Below are 20,146 nucleotides of genomic sequence, written 5' to 3'. Positions count from 1 at the left end.
GCTCTGCCTGAGCAGAACCATCACCGCCATAGGTTGTCAAATAACCCGGATTTAACCCACACAGGTAAGTCCAATGGGGTGCAGGCATGTCCTCTATGCTTACAGCTTCCCGTGGGTGTTGGTTTGATACCGTTTGGGGACAGCCAAGGAGGCATCTGCAGGCAACAAAGGTAGGTGTGTGCTTGTGTGTGTGTTTCCTATGCAGATCCTAAGCCCAGTGTCACATGCAAGTAGGAGGAGTAAGAAGGGTTCCTGGCAAATCCGGGTTATGGATTGCATTTAAAAAGGCCCCGTGGGAGTGCAATGGGCCCCTGTCTTGCTGCTTAGCAATAATGGTATGGGTTTAGGTTCTGCTGTGTGTACTGGTGGTTGACTGCCCCCCAGCCCAGAGTGTGCATGGAAAATTGTCTGGCAGCCTCCCTGACAGCAAGCAGTGATAGTGCCCATGAAGGGGACCTTGTTGGGCCCGCCCCTTTCACGGTTATCGCTTCTCGGCCTTTTGGCTAAGATCAAGTGTAGTATCTGTTCTTATCAGTTTAATATCTGATACGTCCCCTATCTGGGGACCATATATTAAATGGATTTTTGAGAACGGGGGCCGATTTCGAAGCTTGCTTCCGTCGCCCTATGCATTGACCCGATATGGCAGTATCTTCGGGTACAGTGCACCACCCCCTTACAGGGTTAAAAAGAAAGATTCCTACTTTCATTGCTACCTGCTTGCTGGCTAGCCAGCTAGCCAGCCCTGTGGGCCTTGCTGCTGCTGCTGCTGCTGCTGCAGCCAAAAAACAAAAGGTGGTGCTGCTGCTGCTTCTGCTGCTTCTGCTTGTGTCTGGCCGCTGTTGGAGCGTCCAGGCACAGGACTTCTGCTGCTGCTGACTAAATGGCCTCCTTAATTGGATCATTTGAGTAGCCAGCACACCTGTGCAGGTAGGGCATGACATGATAGGCAGCTGCCTTGATAGCGGGTGGGTGCTGAATGTTCCTAATTGACAAAATAAGATTAATGCTTATGAAGAAATATAAAATCTCATCCCTTCCCCAATATCGCGCCACACCCCTACCCCTTAATTCCCTGGTTGAACTTGATGGACATATGTCTTTTTTCGACCGTACTAACTATGTAACTATGTAACATAACATGGGGGGGTCTCCTGGCTGTTCACACAGGTGTGTCATTGCTGTACATTGACCATGCATTGCTTCTGTGGTATTGCAAAGGCAAAGACAAATGCTTCCAGCCATCCATTGCACTAATGGATTGGTCATCAGCTGGCTGTCTATGTCCCGCATCAATATAGACCAAAGTACAGAGGGTTAGGCTATGCTATAGTGCACCTACCTGATGCATCAGAAGGTGCGAGGCCCTTGCTAAATTCTGTGCACAGACTTTGAGATCTATGCTTTAGACTGTATCTAAACCTGCTCCAACATGGACTGACATTCTGGCCTACTTTCAGCCGATGCGACTTGTCTGTCGCTGAACAGTCGCTTTTTATGTATTCAGCACCTATGTATAATGTTGTAAAAATGCTCTAGAAGCTAAAGTCGCAGAAATGTCACACATATTTGGCCTGCAACTTTCTGTGCGACAAATTCAGACAGGAAAAATCAGTATAAATCCTTAGAAAATTATCCCCCAGTGTCTCCATCTGCTGGCGGTATTGAATAAGCATTGCTGCACTGATGGGGTATGCATTAGACGAAAAAAAAGAAGAAAAAGAAGAATAATACGCCCAGAAAAGAGGCGAAAAGGAGAAAAACGTAAAAAAACGTGAAAAAAAAGTAAGAGGAAGAGAAGGGAAAAAAAGGTGGAAATGGGTTTAAAAGTGATTTCGGCGGAGAAATATATATATATATATATATATATATATATATATATATATATACGCGCACACACACACATATATATAAACGTATTCTCCGTTGAGATATTGCAGCCGCTGCTGTGTCCAGGCCCAGGAGCCTTAGCACTGTGCTGTGATGTCACTCAATACCACTGACATCACTAGGTGTAAACAACATCTCTCCTTTGCTGTGTATGTGACTATGGAGCTGTTTGGTGATGTCGTCTATTATGGCCTTCATAGAAGCAACAGGAGATTGTTGCATCCATCTAGAACCCTCAGAACTACAGTGCTATGATGTCACTCACTTCCACAGGCCTTGCAGAGTGTAAACAACAACAACCCAGCTTTGTTGTGTATGTAACCATAGGGATTGTGATGTCACCTAGAACCTTCACAGCAGCGACAGCTTTATGAGGAGCATCAGCACTGCTCTGCCTGAGCAGAACCATCACCGCCATAGGTTGTCAAATAACCCGGATTTAACCCACACAGGTAAGTCCAATGGGGTGCAGGCATGTCCTCTATGCTTACAGCTTCCCGTGGGTGTTGGTTTGATACCGTTTGGGGACAGCCAAGGAGGCATCTGCAGGCAACAAAGGTAGGTGTGTGCTTGTGTGTGTGTTTCCTATGCAGATCCTAAGCCCAGTGTCACATGCAAGTAGGAGGAGTAAGAAGGGTTCCTGGCAAATCCGGGTTATGGATTGCATTTAAAAAGGCCCCGTGGGAGTGCAATGGGCCCCTGTCTTGCTGCTTAGCAATAATGGTATGGGTTTAGGTTCTGCTGTGTGTACTGGTGGTTGACTGCCCCCCAGCCCAGAGTGTGCATGGAAAATTGTCTGGCAGCCTCCCTGACAGCAAGCAGTGATAGTGCCCATGAAGGGGACCTTGTTGGGCCCGCCCCTTTCACGGTTATCGCTTCTCGGCCTTTTGGCTAAGATCAAGTGTAGTATCTGTTCTTATCAGTTTAATATCTGATACGTCCCCTATCTGGGGACCATATATTAAATGGATTTTTGAGAACGGGGGCCGATTTCGAAGCTTGCTTCCGTCGCCCTATGCATTGACCCGATATGGCAGTATCTTCGGGTACAGTGCACCACCCCCTTACAGGGTTAAAAAGAAAGATTCCTACTTTCATTGCTACCTGCTTGCTGGCTAGCCAGCTAGCCAGCCCTGTGGGCCTTGCTGCTGCTGCTGCTGCTGCTGCAGCCAAAAAACAAAAGGTGGTGCTGCTGCTGCTTCTGCTGCTTCTGCTTGTGTCTGGCCGCTGTTGGAGCGTCCAGGCACAGGACTTCTGCTGCTGCTGACTAAATGGCCTCCTTAATTGGATCATTTGAGTAGCCAGCACACCTGTGCAGGTAGGGCATGACATGATAGGCAGCTGCCTTGATAGCGGGTGGGTGCTGAATGTTCCTAATTGACAAAATAAGATTAATGCTTATGAAGAAATATAAAATCTCATCCCTTCCCCAATATCGCGCCACACCCCTACCCCTTAATTCCCTGGTTGAACTTGATGGACATATGTCTTTTTTCGACCGTACTAACTATGTAACTATGTAACATAACATGGGGGGGGTCTCCTGGCTGTTCACACAGGTGTGTCATTGCTGTACATTGACCATGCATTGCTTCTGTGGTATTGCAAAGGCAAAGACAAATGCTTCCAGCCATCCATTGCACTAATGGATTGGTCATCAGCTGGCTGTCTATGTCCCGCATCAATATAGACCAAAGTACAGAGGGTTAGGCTATGCTATAGTGCACCTACCTGATGCATCAGAAGGTGCGAGGCCCTTGCTAAATTCTGTGCACAGACTTTGAGATCTATGCTTTAGACTGTATCTAAACCTGCTCCAACATGGACTGACATTCTGGCCTACTTTCAGCCGATGCGACTTGTCTGTCGCTGAACAGTCGCTTTTTATGTATTCAGCACCTATGTATAATGTTGTAAAAATGCTCTAGAAGCTAAAGTCGCAGAAATGTCACACATATTTGGCCTGCAACTTTCTGTGCGACAAATTCAGACAGGAAAAATCAGTATAAATCCTTAGAAAATTATCCCCCAGTGTCTCCATCTGCTGGCGGTATTGAATAAGCATTGCTGCACTGATGGGGTATGCATTAGACGAAAAAAAAGAAGAAAAAGAAGAATAATACGCCCAGAAAAGAGGCGAAAAGGAGAAAAACGTAAAAAAACGTGAAAAAAAAGTAAGAGGAAGAGAAGGGAAAAAAAGGTGGAAATGGGTTTAAAAGTGATTTCGGCTGAGAAATATATATATATATATATATATATATATATATATATATATATATATACGCGCACACACACACATATATATAAACGTATTCTCCGTTGAGATATTGCAGCCGCTGCTGTGTCCAGGCCCAGGAGCCTTAGCACTGTGCTGTGATGTCACTCAATACCACTGACATCACTAGGTGTAAACAACATCTCTCCTTTGCTGTGTATGTGACTATGGAGCTGTTTGGTGATGTCGTCTATTATGGCCTTCATAGAAGCAACAGGAGATTGTTGCATCCATCTAGAACCCTCAGAACTACAGTGCTATGATGTCACTCACTTCCACAGGCCTTGCAGAGTGTAAACAACAACAACCCAGCTTTGTTGTGTATGTAACCATAGGGATTGTGATGTCACCTAGAACCTTCACAGCAGCGACAGCTTTATGAGGAGCATCAGCACTGCTCTGCCTGAGCAGAACCATCACCGCCATAGGTTGTCAAATAACCCGGATTTAACCCACACAGGTAAGTCCAATGGGGTGCAGGCATGTCCTCTATGCTTACAGCTTCCCGTGGGTGTTGGTTTGATACCGTTTGGGGACAGCCAAGGAGGCATCTGCAGGCAACAAAGGTAGGTGTGTGCTTGTGTGTGTGTTTCCTATGCAGATCCTAAGCCCAGTGTCACATGCAAGTAGGAGGAGTAAGAAGGGTTCCTGGCAAATCCGGGTTATGGATTGCATTTAAAAAGGCCCCGTGGGAGTGCAATGGGCCCCTGTCTTGCTGCTTAGCAATAATGGTATGGGTTTAGGTTCTGCTGTGTGTACTGGTGGTTGACTGCCCCCCAGCCCAGAGTGTGCATGGAAAATTGTCTGGCAGCCTCCCTGACAGCAAGCAGTGATAGTGCCCATGAAGGGGACCTTGTTGGGCCCGCCCCTTTCACGGTTATCGCTTCTCGGCCTTTTGGCTAAGATCAAGTGTAGTATCTGTTCTTATCAGTTTAATATCTGATACGTCCCCTATCTGGGGACCATATATTAACTGGATTTTTGAGAACGGGGGCCGATTTCGAAGCTTGCTTCCGTCGCCCTATGCATTGACCCGATATGGCAGTATCTTCGGGTACAGTGCACCACCCCCTTACAGGGTTAAAAAGAAAGATTCCTACTTTCATTGCTACCTGCTTGCTGGCTAGCCAGCTAGCCAGCCCTGTGGGCCTTGCTGCTGCTGCTGCTGCTGCTGCAGCCAAAAAACAAAAGGTGGTGCTGCTGCTGCTTCTGCTGCTTCTGCTTGTGTCTGGCCGCTGTTGGAGCGTCCAGGCACAGGACTTCTGCTGCTGCTGACTAAATGGCCTCCTTAATTGGATCATTTGAGTAGCCAGCACACCTGTGCAGGTAGGGCATGACATGATAGGCAGCTGCCTTGATAGCGGGTGGGTGCTGAATGTTCCTAATTGACAAAATAAGATTAATGCTTATGAAGAAATATAAAATCTCATCCCTTCCCCAATATCGCGCCACACCCCTACCCCTTAATTCCCTGGTTGAACTTGATGGACATATGTCTTTTTTCGACCGTACTAACTATGTAACTATGTAACATAACATGGGGGGGTCTCCTGGCTGTTCACACAGGTGTGTCATTGCTGTACATTGACCATGCATTGCTTCTGTGGTATTGCAAAGGCAAAGACAAATGCTTCCAGCCATCCATTGCACTAATGGATTGGTCATCAGCTGGCTGTCTATGTCCCGCATCAATATAGACCAAAGTACAGAGGGTTAGGCTATGCTATAGTGCACCTACCTGATGCATCAGAAGGTGCGAGGCCCTTGCTAAATTCTGTGCACAGACTTTGAGATCTATGCTTTAGACTGTATCTAAACCTGCTCCAACATGGACTGACATTCTGGCCTACTTTCAGCCGATGCGACTTGTCTGTCGCTGAACAGTCGCTTTTTATGTATTCAGCACCTATGTATAATGTTGTAAAAATGCTCTAGAAGCTAAAGTCGCAGAAATGTCACACATATTTGGCCTGCAACTTTCTGTGCGACAAATTCAGACAGGAAAAATCAGTATAAATCCTTAGAAAATTATCCCCCAGTGTCTCCATCTGCTGGCGGTATTGAATAAGCATTGCTGCACTGATGGGGTATGCATTAGACGAAAAAAAAGAAGAAAAAGAAGAATAATACGCCCAGAAAAGAGGCGAAAAGGAGAAAAACGTAAAAAAACGTGAAAAAAAAGTAAGAGGAAGAGAAGGGAAAAAAAGGTGGAAATGGGTTTAAAAGTGATTTCGGCGGAGAAATATATATATATATATATATATATATATATATATATATATATATACGCGCACACACACACATATATATAAACGTATTCTCCGTTGAGATATTGCAGCCGCTGCTGTGTCCAGGCCCAGGAGCCTTAGCACTGTGCTGTGATGTCACTCAATACCACTGACATCACTAGGTGTAAACAACATCTCTCCTTTGCTGTGTATGTGACTATGGAGCTGTTTGGTGATGTCGTCTATTATGGCCTTCATAGAAGCAACAGGAGATTGTTGCATCCATCTAGAACCCTCAGAACTACAGTGCTATGATGTCACTCACTTCCACAGGCCTTGCAGAGTGTAAACAACAACAACCCAGCTTTGTTGTGTATGTAACCATAGGGATTGTGATGTCACCTAGAACCTTCACAGCAGCGACAGCTTTATGAGGAGCATCAGCACTGCTCTGCCTGAGCAGAACCATCACCGCCATAGGTTGTCAAATAACCCGGATTTAACCCACACAGGTAAGTCCAATGGGGTGCAGGCATGTCCTCTATGCTTACAGCTTCCCGTGGGTGTTGGTTTGATACCGTTTGGGGACAGCCAAGGAGGCATCTGCAGGCAACAAAGGTAGGTGTGTGCTTGTGTGTGTGTTTCCTATGCAGATCCTAAGCCCAGTGTCACATGCAAGTAGGAGGAGTAAGAAGGGTTCCTGGCAAATCCGGGTTATGGATTGCATTTAAAAAGGCCCCGTGGGAGTGCAATGGGCCCCTGTCTTGCTGCTTAGCAATAATGGTATGGGTTTAGGTTCTGCTGTGTGTACTGGTGGTTGACTGCCCCCCAGCCCAGAGTGTGCATGGAAAATTGTCTGGCAGCCTCCCTGACAGCAAGCAGTGATAGTGCCCATGAAGGGGACCTTGTTGGGCCCGCCCCTTTCACGGTTATCGCTTCTCGGCCTTTTGGCTAAGATCAAGTGTAGTATCTGTTCTTATCAGTTTAATATCTGATACGTCCCCTATCTGGGGACCATATATTAAATGGATTTTTGAGAACGGGGGCCGATTTCGAAGCTTGCTTCCGTCGCCCTATGCATTGACCCGATATGGCAGTATCTTCGGGTACAGTGCACCACCCCCTTACAGGGTTAAAAAGAAAGATTCCTACTTTCATTGCTACCTGCTTGCTGGCTAGCCAGCTAGCCAGCCCTGTGGGCCTTGCTGCTGCTGCTGCTGCTGCTGCAGCCAAAAAACAAAAGGTGGTGCTGCTGCTGCTTCTGCTGCTTCTGCTTGTGTCTGGCCGCTGTTGGAGCGTCCAGGCACAGGACTTCTGCTGCTGCTGACTAAATGGCCTCCTTAATTGGATCATTTGAGTAGCCAGCACACCTGTGCAGGTAGGGCATGACATGATAGGCAGCTGCCTTGATAGCGGGTGGGTGCTGAATGTTCCTAATTGACAAAATAAGATTAATGCTTATGAAGAAATATAAAATCTCATCCCTTCCCCAATATCGCGCCACACCCCTACCCCTTAATTCCCTGGTTGAACTTGATGGACATATGTCTTTTTTCGACCGTACTAACTATGTAACTATGTAACATAACATGGGGGGGTCTCCTGGCTGTTCACACAGGTGTGTCATTGCTGTACATTGACCATGCATTGCTTCTGTGGTATTGCAAAGGCAAAGACAAATGCTTCCAGCCATCCATTGCACTAATGGATTGGTCATCAGCTGGCTGTCTATGTCCCGCATCAATATAGACCAAAGTACAGAGGGTTAGGCTATGCTATAGTGCACCTACCTGATGCATCAGAAGGTGCGAGGCCCTTGCTAAATTCTGTGCACAGACTTTGAGATCTATGCTTTAGACTGTATCTAAACCTGCTCCAACATGGACTGACATTCTGGCCTACTTTCAGCCGATGCGACTTGTCTGTCGCTGAACAGTCGCTTTTTATGTATTCAGCACCTATGTATAATGTTGTAAAAATGCTCTAGAAGCTAAAGTCGCAGAAATGTCACACATATTTGGCCTGCAACTTTCTGTGCGACAAATTCAGACAGGAAAAATCAGTATAAATCCTTAGAAAATTATCCCCCAGTGTCTCCATCTGCTGGCGGTATTGAATAAGCATTGCTGCACTGATGGGGTATGCATTAGACGAAAAAAAAGAAGAAAAAGAAGAATAATATGCCCAGAAAAGAGGCGAAAAGGAGAAAAACGTAAAAAAACGTGAAAAAAAAGTAAGAGGAAGAGAAGGGAAAAAAAGGTGGAAATGGGTTTAAAAGTGATTTCGGCGGAGAAATATATATATATATATATATATATATATATATATATATATATATATACGCGCACACACACACATATATATAAACGTATTCTCCGTTGAGATATTGCAGCCGCTGCTGTGTCCAGGCCCAGGAGCCTTAGCACTGTGCTGTGATGTCACTCAATACCACTGACATCACTAGGTGTAAACAACATCTCTCCTTTGCTGTGTATGTGACTATGGAGCTGTTTGGTGATGTCGTCTATTATGGCCTTCATAGAAGCAACAGGAGATTGTTGCATCCATCTAGAACCCTCAGAACTACAGTGCTATGATGTCACTCACTTCCACAGGCCTTGCAGAGTGTAAACAACAACAACCCAGCTTTGTTGTGTATGTAACCATAGGGATTGTGATGTCACCTAGAACCTTCACAGCAGCGACAGCTTTATGAGGAGCATCAGCACTGCTCTGCCTGAGCAGAACCATCACCGCCATAGGTTGTCAAATAACCCGGATTTAACCCACACAGGTAAGTCCAATGGGGTGCAGGCATGTCCTCTATGCTTACAGCTTCCCGTGGGTGTTGGTTTGATACCGTTTGGGGACAGCCAAGGAGGCATCTGCAGGCAACAAAGGTAGGTGTGTGCTTGTGTGTGTGTTTCCTATGCAGATCCTAAGCCCAGTGTCACATGCAAGTAGGAGGAGTAAGAAGGGTTCCTGGCAAATCCGGGTTATGGATTGCATTTAAAAAGGCCCCGTGGGAGTGCAATGGGCCCCTGTCTTGCTGCTTAGCAATAATGGTATGGGTTTAGGTTCTGCTGTGTGTACTGGTGGTTGACTGCCCCCCAGCCCAGAGTGTGCATGGAAAATTGTCTGGCAGCCTCCCTGACAGCAAGCAGTGATAGTGCCCATGAAGGGGACCTTGTTGGGCCCGCCCCTTTCACGGTTATCGCTTCTCGGCCTTTTGGCTAAGATCAAGTGTAGTATCTGTTCTTATCAGTTTAATATCTGATACGTCCCCTATCTGGGGACCATATATTAAATGGATTTTTGAGAACGGGGGCCGATTTCGAAGCTTGCTTCCGTCGCCCTATGCATTGACCCGATATGGCAGTATCTTCGGGTACAGTGCACCACCCCCTTACAGGGTTAAAAAGAAAGATTCCTACTTTCATTGCTACCTGCTTGCTGGCTAGCCAGCTAGCCAGCCCTGTGGGCCTTGCTGCTGCTGCTGCTGCTGCTGCAGCCAAAAAACAAAAGGTGGTGCTGCTGCTGCTTCTGCTGCTTCTGCTTGTGTCTGGCCGCTGTTGGAGCGTCCAGGCACAGGACTTCTGCTGCTGCTGACTAAATGGCCTCCTTAATTGGATCATTTGAGTAGCCAGCACAGCTGTGCAGGTAGGGCATGACATGATAGGCAGCTGCCTTGATAGCGGGTGGGTGCTGAATGTTCCTAATTGACAAAATAAGATTAATGCTTATGAAGAAATATAAAATCTCATCCCTTCCCCAATATCGCGCCACACCCCTACCCCTTAATTCCCTGGTTGAACTTGATGGACATATGTCTTTTTTCGACCGTACTAACTATGTAACTATGTAACATAACATGGGGGGGTCTCCTGGCTGTTCACACAGGTGTGTCATTGCTGTACATTGACCATGCATTGCTTCTGTGGTATTGCAAAGGCAAAGACAAATGCTTCCAGCCATCCATTGCACTAATGGATTGGTCATCAGCTGGCTGTCTATGTCCCGCATCAATATAGACCAAAGTACAGAGGGTTAGGCTATGCTATAGTGCACCTACCTGATGCATCAGAAGGTGCGAGGCCCTTGCTAAATTCTGTGCACAGACTTTGAGATCTATGCTTTAGACTGTATCTAAACCTGCTCCAACATGGACTGACATTCTGGCCTACTTTCAGCCGATGCGACTTGTCTGTCGCTGAACAGTCGCTTTTTATGTATTCAGCACCTATGTATAATGTTGTAAAAATGCTCTAGAAGCTAAAGTCGCAGAAATGTCACACATATTTGGCCTGCAACTTTCTGTGCGACAAATTCAGACAGGAAAAATCAGTATAAATCCTTAGAAAATTATCCCCCAGTGTCTCCATCTGCTGGCGGTATTGAATAAGCATTGCTGCACTGATGGGGTATGCATTAGACGAAAAAAAAGAAGAAAAAGAAGAATAATACGCCCAGAAAAGAGGCGAAAAGGAGAAAAACGTAAAAAAACGTGAAAAAAAAGTAAGAGGAAGAGAAGGGAAAAAAAGGTGGAAATGGGTTTAAAAGTGATTTCGGCGGAGAAATATATATATATATATATATATATATATATATATATATATATACGCGCACACACACACATATATATAAACGTATTCTCCGTTGAGATATTGCAGCCGCTGCTGTGTCCAGGCCCAGGAGCCTTAGCACTGTGCTGTGATGTCACTCAATACCACTGACATCACTAGGTGTAAACAACATCTCTCCTTTGCTGTGTATGTGACTATGGAGCTGTTTGGTGATGTCGTCTATTATGGCCTTCATAGAAGCAACAGGAGATTGTTGCATCCATCTAGAACCCTCAGAACTACAGTGCTATGATGTCACTCACTTCCACAGGCCTTGCAGAGTGTAAACAACAACAACCCAGCTTTGTTGTGTATGTAACCATAGGGATTGTGATGTCACCTAGAACCTTCACAGCAGCGACAGCTTTATGAGGAGCATCAGCACTGCTCTGCCTGAGCAGAACCATCACCGCCATAGGTTGTCAAATAACCCGGATTTAACCCACACAGGTAAGTCCAATGGGGTGCAGGCATGTCCTCTATGCTTACAGCTTCCCGTGGGTGTTGGTTTGATACCGTTTGGGGACAGCCAAGGAGGCATCTGCAGGCAACAAAGGTAGGTGTGTGCTTGTGTGTGTGTTTCCTATGCAGATCCTAAGCCCAGTGTCACATGCAAGTAGGAGGAGTAAGAAGGGTTCCTGGCAAATCCGGGTTATGGATTGCATTTAAAAAGGCCCCGTGGGAGTGCAATGGGCCCCTGTCTTGCTGCTTAGCAATAATGGTATGGGTTTAGGTTCTGCTGTGTGTACTGGTGGTTGACTGCCCCCCAGCCCAGAGTGTGCATGGAAAATTGTCTGGCAGCCTCCCTGACAGCAAGCAGTGATAGTGCCCATGAAGGGGACCTTGTTGGGCCCGCCCCTTTCACGGTTATCGCTTCTCGGCCTTTTGGCTAAGATCAAGTGTAGTATCTGTTCTTATCAGTTTAATATCTGATACGTCCCCTATCTGGGGACCATATATTAAATGGATTTTTGAGAACGGGGGCCGATTTCGAAGCTTGCTTCCGTCGCCCTATGCATTGACCCGATATGGCAGTATCTTCGGGTACAGTGCACCACCCCCTTACAGGGTTAAAAAGAAAGATTCCTACTTTCATTGCTACCTGCTTGCTGGCTAGCCAGCTAGCCAGCCCTGTGGGCCTTGCTGCTGCTGCTGCTGCTGCTGCAGCCAAAAAACAAAAGGTGGTGCTGCTGCTGCTTCTGCTGCTTCTGCTTGTGTCTGGCCGCTGTTGGAGCGTCCAGGCACAGGACTTCTGCTGCTGCTGACTAAATGGCCTCCTTAATTGGATCATTTGAGTAGCCAGCACACCTGTGCAGGTAGGGCATGACATGATAGGCAGCTGCCTTGATAGCGGGTGGGTGCTGAATGTTCCTAATTGACAAAATAAGATTAATGCTTATGAAGAAATATAAAATCTCATCCCTTCCCCAATATCGCGCCACACCCCTACCCCTTAATTCCCTGGTTGAACTTGATGGACATATGTCTTTTTTCGACCGTACTAACTATGTAACTATGTAACATAACATGGGGGGGTCTCCTGGCTGTTCACACAGGTGTGTCATTGCTGTACATTGACCATGCATTGCTTCTGTGGTATTGCAAAGGCAAAGACAAATGCTTCCAGCCATCCATTGCACTAATGGATTGGTCATCAGCTGGCTGTCTATGTCCCGCATCAATATAGACCAAAGTACAGAGGGTTAGGCTATGCTATAGTGCACCTACCTGATGCATCAGAAGGTGCGAGGCCCTTGCTAAATTCTGTGCACAGACTTTGAGATCTATGCTTTAGACTGTATCTAAACCTGCTCCAACATGGACTGACATTCTGGCCTACTTTCAGCCGATGCGACTTGTCTGTCGCTGAACAGTCGCTTTTTATGTATTCAGCACCTATGTATAATGTTGTAAAAATGCTCTAGAAGCTAAAGTCGCAGAAATGTCACACATATTTGGCCTGCAACTTTCTGTGCGACAAATTCAGACAGGAAAAATCAGTATAAATCCTTAGAAAATTATCCCCCAGTGTCTCCATCTGCTGGCGGTATTGAATAAGCATTGCTGCACTGATGGGGTATGCATTAGACGAAAAAAAAGAAGAAAAAGAAGAATAATACGCCCAGAAAAGAGGCGAAAAGGAGAAAAACGTAAAAAAACGTGAAAAAAAAGTAAGAGGAAGAGAAGGGAAAAAAAGGTGGAAATGGGTTTAAAAGTGATTTCGGCGGAGAAATATATATATATATATATATATATATATATATATATATATATATATATATATATATATACGCGCACACACACACATATATATAAACGTATTCTCCGTTGAGATATTGCAGCCGCTGCTGTGTCCAGGCCCAGGAGCCTTAGCACTGTGCTGTGATGTCACTCAATACCACTGACATCACTAGGTGTAAACAACATCTCTCCTTTGCTGTGTATGTGACTATGGAGCTGTTTGGTGATGTCGTCTATTATGGCCTTCATAGAAGCAACAGGAGATTGTTGCATCCATCTAGAACCCTCAGAACTACAGTGCTATGATGTCACTCACTTCCACAGGCCTTGCAGAGTGTAAACAACAACAACCCAGCTTTGTTGTGTATGTAACCATAGGGATTGTGATGTCACCTAGAACCTTCACAGCAGCGACAGCTTTATGAGGAGCATCAGCACTGCTCTGCCTGAGCAGAACCATCACCGCCATAGGTTGTCAAATAACCCGGATTTAACCCACACAGGTAAGTCCAATGGGGTGCAGGCATGTCCTCTATGCTTACAGCTTCCCGTGGGTGTTGGTTTGATACCGTTTGGGGACAGCCAAGGAGGCATCTGCAGGCAACAAAGGTAGGTGTGTGCTTGTGTGTGTGTTTCCTATGCAGATCCTAAGCCCAGTGTCACATGCAAGTAGGAGGAGTAAGAAGGGTTCCTGGCAAATCCGGGTTATGGATTGCATTTAAAAAGGCCCCGTGGGAGTGCAATGGGCCCCTGTCTTGCTGCTTAGCAATAATGGTATGGGTTTAGGTTCTGCTGTGTGTACTGGTGGTTGACTGCCCCCCAGCCCAGAGTGTGCATGGAAAATTGTCTGGCAGCCTCCCTGACAGCAAGCAGTGATAGTGCCCATGAAGGGGACCTTGTTGGGCCCGCCCCTTTCACGGTTATCGCTTCTCGGCCTTTTGGCTAAGATCAAGTGTAGTATCTGTTCTTATCAGTTTAATATCTGATACGTCCCCTATCTGGGGACCATATATTAAATGGATTTTTGAGAACGGGGGCCGATTTCGAAGCTTGCTTCCGTCGCCCTATGCATTGACCCGATATGGCAGTATCTTCGGGTACAGTGCACCACCCCCTTACAGGGTTAAAAAGAAAGATTCCTACTTTCATTGCTACCTGCTTGCTGGCTAGCCAGCTAGCCAGCCCTGTGGGCCTTGCTGCTGCTGCTGCTGCTGCTGCAGCCAAAAAACAAAAGGTGGTGCTGCTGCTGCTTCTGCTGCTTCTGCTTGTGTCTGGCCGCTGTTGGAGCGTCCAGGCACAGGACTTCTGCTGCTGCTGACTAAATGGCCTCCTTAATTGGATCATTTGAGTAGCCAGCACACCTGTGCAGGTAGGGCATGACATGATAGGCAGCTGCCTTGATAGCGGGTGGGTGCTGAATGTTCCTAATTGACAAAATAAGATTAATGCTTATGAAGAAATATAAAATCTCATCCCTTCCCCAATATCGCGCCACACCCCTACCCCTTAATTCCCTGGTTGAACTTGATGGACATATGTCTTTTTTCGACCGTACTAACTATGTAACTATGTAACATAACATGGGGGGGTCTCCTGGCTGTTCACACAGGTGTGTCATTGCTGTACATTGACCATGCATTGCTTCTGTGGTATTGCAAAGGCAAAGACAAATGCTTCCAGCCATCCATTGCACTAATGGATTGGTCATCAGCTGGCTGTCTATGTCCCGCATCAATATAGACCAAAGTACAGAGGGTTAGGCTATGCTATAGTGCACCTACCTGATGCATCAGAAGGTGCGAGGCCCTTGCTAAATTCTGTGCACAGACTTTGAGATCTATGCTTTAGACTGTATCTAAACCTGCTCCAACATGGACTGACATTCTGGCCTACTTTCAGCCGATGCGACTTGTCTGTCGCTGAACAGTCGCTTTTTATGTATTCAGCACCTATGTATAATGTTGTAAAAATGCTCTAGAAGCTAAAGTCGCAGAAATGTCACACATATTTGGCCTGCAACTTTCTGTGCGACAAATTCAGACAGGAAAAATCAGTATAAATCCTTAGAAAATTATCCCCCAGTGTCTCCATCTGCTGGCGGTATTGAATAAGCATTGCTGCACTGATGGGGTATGCATTAGACGAAAAAAAAGAAGAAAAAGAAGAATAATACGCCCAGAAAAGAGGCGAAAAGGAGAAAAACGTAAAAAAACGTGAAAAAAAAGTAAGAGGAAGAGAAGGGAAAAAAAGGTGGAAATGGGTTTAAAAGTGATTTCGGCGGAGAAATATATATATATATATATATATATATATATATATATACGCGCACACACACACATATATATAAACGTATTCTCCGTTGAGATATTGCAGCCGCTGCTGTGTCCAGGCCCAGGAGCCTTAGCACTGTGCTGTGATGTCACTCAATACCACTGACATCACTAGGTGTAAACAACATCTCTCCTTTGCTGTGTATGTGACTATGGAGCTGTTTGGTGATGTCGTCTATTATGGCCTTCATAGAAGCAACAGGAGATTGTTGCATCCATCTAGAACCCTCAGAACTACAGTGCTATGATGTCACTCACTTCCACAGGCCTTGCAGAGTGTAAACAACAACAACCCAGCTTTGTTGTGTATGTAACCATAGGGATTGTGATGTCACCTAGAACCTTCACAGCAGCGACAGCTTTATGAGGAGCATCAGCACTGCTCTGCCTGAGCAGAACCATCACCGCCATAGGTTGTCAAATAACCCGGATTTAACCCACACAGGTAAGTCCAATGGGGTGCAGGCATGTCCTCTATGCTTACAGCTTCCCGTGGGTGTTGGTTTGATACCGTTTGGGGACAGCCAAGGAGGCATCTGCAGGCAACAAAGGTAGGTGTGTGCTTGTGTGTGTGTTTCCTATGCAGATCCTAAGCCCAGTGTCACATGCAAGTAGGAGGAGTAAGAAGGGTTCCTGGCAAATCCGGGTTATGGATTGCATTTAAAAAGGCCCCGTGGGAGTGCAATGGGCCCCTGTCTTGCTGCTTAGCAATAATGGTATGGGTTTAGGTTCTGCTGTGTGTACTGGTGGTTGACTGCCCCCCAGCCCAGAGTGTGCATGGAAAATTGTCTGGCAGCCTCCCTGACAGCAAGCAGTGATAGTGCCCATGAAGGGGACCTTGTTGGGCCCGCCCCTTTCACGGTTATCGCTTCTCGGCCTTTTGGCTAAGATCAAGTGTAGTATCTGTTCTTATCAGTTTAATATCTGATACGTCCCCTATCTGGGGACCATATATTAAATGGATTTTTGAGAACGGGGGCCGATTTCGAAGCTTGCTTCCGTCGCCCTATGCATTGACCCGATATGGCAGTATCTTCGGGTACAGTGCACCACCCCCTTACAGGGTTAAAAAGAAAGATTCCTACTTTCATTGCTACCTGCTTGCTGGCTAGCCAGCTAGCCAGCCCTGTGGGCCTTGCTGCTGCTGCTGCTGCTGCTGCAGCCAAAAAACAAAAGGTGGTGCTGCTGCTGCTTCTGCTGCTTCTGCTTGTGTCTGGCCGCTGTTGGAGCGTCCAGGCACAGGACTTCTGCTGCTGCTGACTAAATGGCCTCCTTAATTGGATCATTTGAGTAGCCAGCACACCTGTGCAGGTAGGGCATGACATGATAGGCAGCTGCCTTGATAGCGGGTGGGTGCTGAATGTTCCTAATTGACAAAATAAGATTAATGCTTATGAAGAAATATAAAATCTCATCCCTTCCCCAATATCGCGCCACACCCCTACCCCTTAATTCCCTGGTTGAACTTGATGGACATATGTCTTTTTTCGACCGTACTAACTATGTAACTATGTAACATAACATGGGGGGGTCTCCTGGCTGTTCACACAGGTGTGTCATTGCTGTACATTGACCATGCATTGCTTCTGTGGTATTGCAAAGGCAAAGACAAATGCTTCCAGCCATCCATTGCACTAATGGATTGGTCATCAGCTGGCTGTCTATGTCCCGCATCAATATAGACCAAAGTACAGAGGGTTAGGCTATGCTATAGTGCACCTACCTGATGCATCAGAAGGTGCGAGGCCCTTGCTAAATTCTGTGCACAGACTTTGAGATCTATGCTTTAGACTGTATCTAAACCTGCTCCAACATGGACTGACATTCTGGCCTACTTTCAGCCGATGCGACTTGTCTGTCGCTGAACAGTCGCTTTTTATGTATTCAGCACCTATGTATAATGTTGTAAAAATGCTCTAGAAGCTAAAGTCGCAGAAATGTCACACATATTTGGCCTGCAACTTTCTGTGCGACAAATTCAGACAGGAAAAATCAGTATAAATCCTTAGAAAATTATCCCCCAGTGTCTCCATCTGCTGGCGGTATTGAATAAGCATTGCTGCACTGATGGGGTATGCATTAGACGAAAAAAAAGAAGAAAAAGAAGAATAATACGCCCAGAAAAGAGGCGAAAAGGAGAAAAACGTAAAAAAACGTGAAAAAAAAGTAAGAGGAAGAGAAGGGAAAAAAAGGTGGAAATGGGTTTAAAAGTGATTTCGGCGGAGAAATATATATATATATATATATATATATATATATATATATATATATATACGCGCACACACACACATATATATAAACGTATTCTCCGTTGAGATATTGCAGCCGCTGCTGTGTCCAGGCCCAGGAGCCTTAGCACTGTGCTGTGATGTCACTCAATACCACTGACATCACTAGGTGTAAACAACATCTCTCCTTTGCTGTGTATGTGACTATGGAGCTGTTTGGTGATGTCGTCTATTATGGCCTTCATAGAAGCAACAGGAGATTGTTGCATCCATCTAGAACCCTCAGAACTACAGTGCTATGATGTCACTCACTTCCACAGGCCTTGCAGAGTGTAAACAACAACAACCCAGCTTTGTTGTGTATGTAACCATAGGGATTGTGATGTCACCTAGAACCTTCACAGCAGCGACAGCTTTATGAGGAGCATCAGCACTGCTCTGCCTGAGCAGAACCATCACCGCCATAGGTTGTCAAATAACCCGGATTTAACCCACACAGGTAAGTCCAATGGGGTGCAGGCATGTCCTCTATGCTTACAGCTTCCCGTGGGTGTTGGTTTGATACCGTTTGGGGACAGCCAAGGAGGCATCTGCAGGCAACAAAGGTAGGTGTGTGCTTGTGTGTGTGTTTCCTATGCAGATCCTAAGCCCAGTGTCACATGCAAGTAGGAGGAGTAAGAAGGGTTCCTGGCAAATCCGGGTTATGGATTGCATTTAAAAAGGCCCCGTGGGAGTGCAATGGGCCCCTGTCTTGCTGCTTAGCAATAATGGTATGGGTTTAGGTTCTGCTGTGTGTACTGGTGGTTGACTGCCCCCCAGCCCAGAGTGTGCATGGAAAATTGTCTGGCAGCCTCCCTGACAGCAAGCAGTGATAGTGCCCATGAAGGGGACCTTGTTGGGCCCGCCCCTTTCACGGTTATCGCTTCTCGGCCTTTTGGCTAAGATCAAGTGTAGTTCTGCTCACTTGGTCTGGCCAGAGGGTGTCTGGGGTACCCGGCTCCTTTGCCTGGGGGGATCGTCCTTCTTAACGGAGGGACTTCACCCCCCTGCTGCTATCAGGGAGCCGGCTTAGTCCCCAGACAACGGGAGGCGATCCCCACCTACCTACTTCGGTGGGGGAGGTGTCTGGACATCATGGACATGGAGGAAGATTGCGGTTTTTCTTCGGAAGGCGTGCCGCCTTTTGCGAGACTTCGGAATGGAGTTCGTATTTCCCTGCTCGATGTCCGGAAGAAGGAAAGAGGCCTTGTCTTTGTCGTGGAAGAAGTGCTGTTTAAGTTGCTGGAAGTCAAGAGGGAGCAAATCCTATCCATGCTTGAGTTTCCCAGAAGTGGATACTACGACGTGGTGCTGGCTTCTGAAGAGGACTATGAGTCATTTTGGAACATATTGCAGCAAAAGAAGGTATGTCCGGTTTTGGAAGGGGTGGAGATAGTTCCACATTTCCCACGTAGAGAACGATTGGTGACTATAAGGATGTATAGCCCATATACTTCGGAGGAGGATATCGTTACCTTTTTGTCTCGATTCTGTGACAGTGTTCTGCCTAAAGGCAAGGTATTTAATCAATATGGACTATGGACCACCAAGTGGAGGTTCCATGTGAAATTTAAAATGGCAGATGGCAAGTTAGTGATCCCCCCAGGACGGTTTAAAATTGGTTCTGTGAACGGGGATCTGTATTTTTCTGGCATGCAAGATTTTTGCCGCAAATGTAAACAGTACGGTCACAGAAAGGAGGATTGCACGTTTTTGTGGTGTTTCAAGTGTCAAGAGGAGGGTCACGACGTGGAAAATTGTCAAAAGAAAAGGAAATGCCATCTGTGTGGTGAGGAGGGCCATCTGCTTGGCTCGTGTCCTAAGAAAAAGTCTGAGAAAAATTCAGAGAAAAAGGAAGCTGTAAAAAGAAGCAGAGAGGAACCAGCTGAAGTGAAAGAACCAGAAGTGGAGCAGGTTCCAACTAGAAGACCTACAGAGCAGAAGAAGAAGAGAGAGGAGGAAGTGTATGTGCCAGTGCAGTATTTTGGTGTGCTTGGTGGTTTGTTGGAAAATTTGTCGGAAGCAGAAAGAAAAACGTTTGACAAAGATATGATGGATCTAAAGATAGGCTTGAAGAACCGGGAGGAAGAAGCTCGGGATAAAGTCTATTTTTCTTTCAAGGCAGACATGAACCGTTTTGTTGAAACGTATAAAATTCCAGGCTGGTTGGCGTCTCAAGTTAAGAAAGATATAGCAAATGGCAATATCAGTCGAGGACTGATAGACTTTCTAATGGTGTTTGCATGGAGGAAGGGGATGACCTTCTAATTTTGTTTTGCTTAATTAGAAAGTA

The 20,146-nt window shown here is 46.2% G+C and overlaps 8 non-coding genes across 8 annotated transcripts; all 8 read left to right on the top strand.

Moving 5' to 3' along the window:
• The first annotated feature begins 483 nt into the window (after positions 1 to 483).
• Positions 484 to 674, top strand: LOC130336223 (U2 spliceosomal RNA). Its single transcript, XR_008877685.1, has one exon. It is a non-coding gene; the product is annotated as a U2 spliceosomal RNA (small nuclear RNA).
• A 2,087-nt stretch (positions 675 to 2,761) lies between these two features.
• Positions 2,762 to 2,952, top strand: LOC130336222 (U2 spliceosomal RNA). The gene has a single exon (XR_008877684.1). It is a non-coding gene; the product is annotated as a U2 spliceosomal RNA (small nuclear RNA).
• Positions 2,953 to 5,044: 2,092 nt separating this feature from the next.
• Positions 5,045 to 5,235, top strand: LOC130336200 (U2 spliceosomal RNA). The gene has a single exon (XR_008877671.1). It is a non-coding gene; the product is annotated as a U2 spliceosomal RNA (small nuclear RNA).
• A 2,089-nt stretch (positions 5,236 to 7,324) lies between these two features.
• Positions 7,325 to 7,515, top strand: LOC130336221 (U2 spliceosomal RNA). Its single transcript, XR_008877683.1, has one exon. It is a non-coding gene; the product is annotated as a U2 spliceosomal RNA (small nuclear RNA).
• A 2,091-nt stretch (positions 7,516 to 9,606) lies between these two features.
• LOC130336220 (U2 spliceosomal RNA) lies at positions 9,607 to 9,797 on the top strand. The gene has a single exon (XR_008877682.1). It is a non-coding gene; the product is annotated as a U2 spliceosomal RNA (small nuclear RNA).
• Positions 9,798 to 11,884: 2,087 nt separating this feature from the next.
• On the top strand, positions 11,885 to 12,075 carry LOC130336216 (U2 spliceosomal RNA). Its single transcript, XR_008877681.1, has one exon. It is a non-coding gene; the product is annotated as a U2 spliceosomal RNA (small nuclear RNA).
• A 2,103-nt stretch (positions 12,076 to 14,178) lies between these two features.
• On the top strand, positions 14,179 to 14,369 carry LOC130336204 (U2 spliceosomal RNA). The gene has a single exon (XR_008877674.1). It is a non-coding gene; the product is annotated as a U2 spliceosomal RNA (small nuclear RNA).
• Positions 14,370 to 16,450: 2,081 nt separating this feature from the next.
• Positions 16,451 to 16,641, top strand: LOC130336192 (U2 spliceosomal RNA). Its single transcript, XR_008877663.1, has one exon. It is a non-coding gene; the product is annotated as a U2 spliceosomal RNA (small nuclear RNA).
• The last annotated feature ends 3,505 nt before the right edge of the window (positions 16,642 to 20,146 follow it).

The sequence above is a fragment of the Hyla sarda genome, unplaced genomic scaffold, assembly GCF_029499605.1.
Source record: "Hyla sarda isolate aHylSar1 unplaced genomic scaffold, aHylSar1.hap1 scaffold_471, whole genome shotgun sequence".
Lineage (NCBI taxonomy): Eukaryota > Metazoa > Chordata > Amphibia > Anura > Hylidae > Hyla > Hyla sarda.
This window is presented reverse-complemented; position numbering and strand designations above follow the sequence as displayed.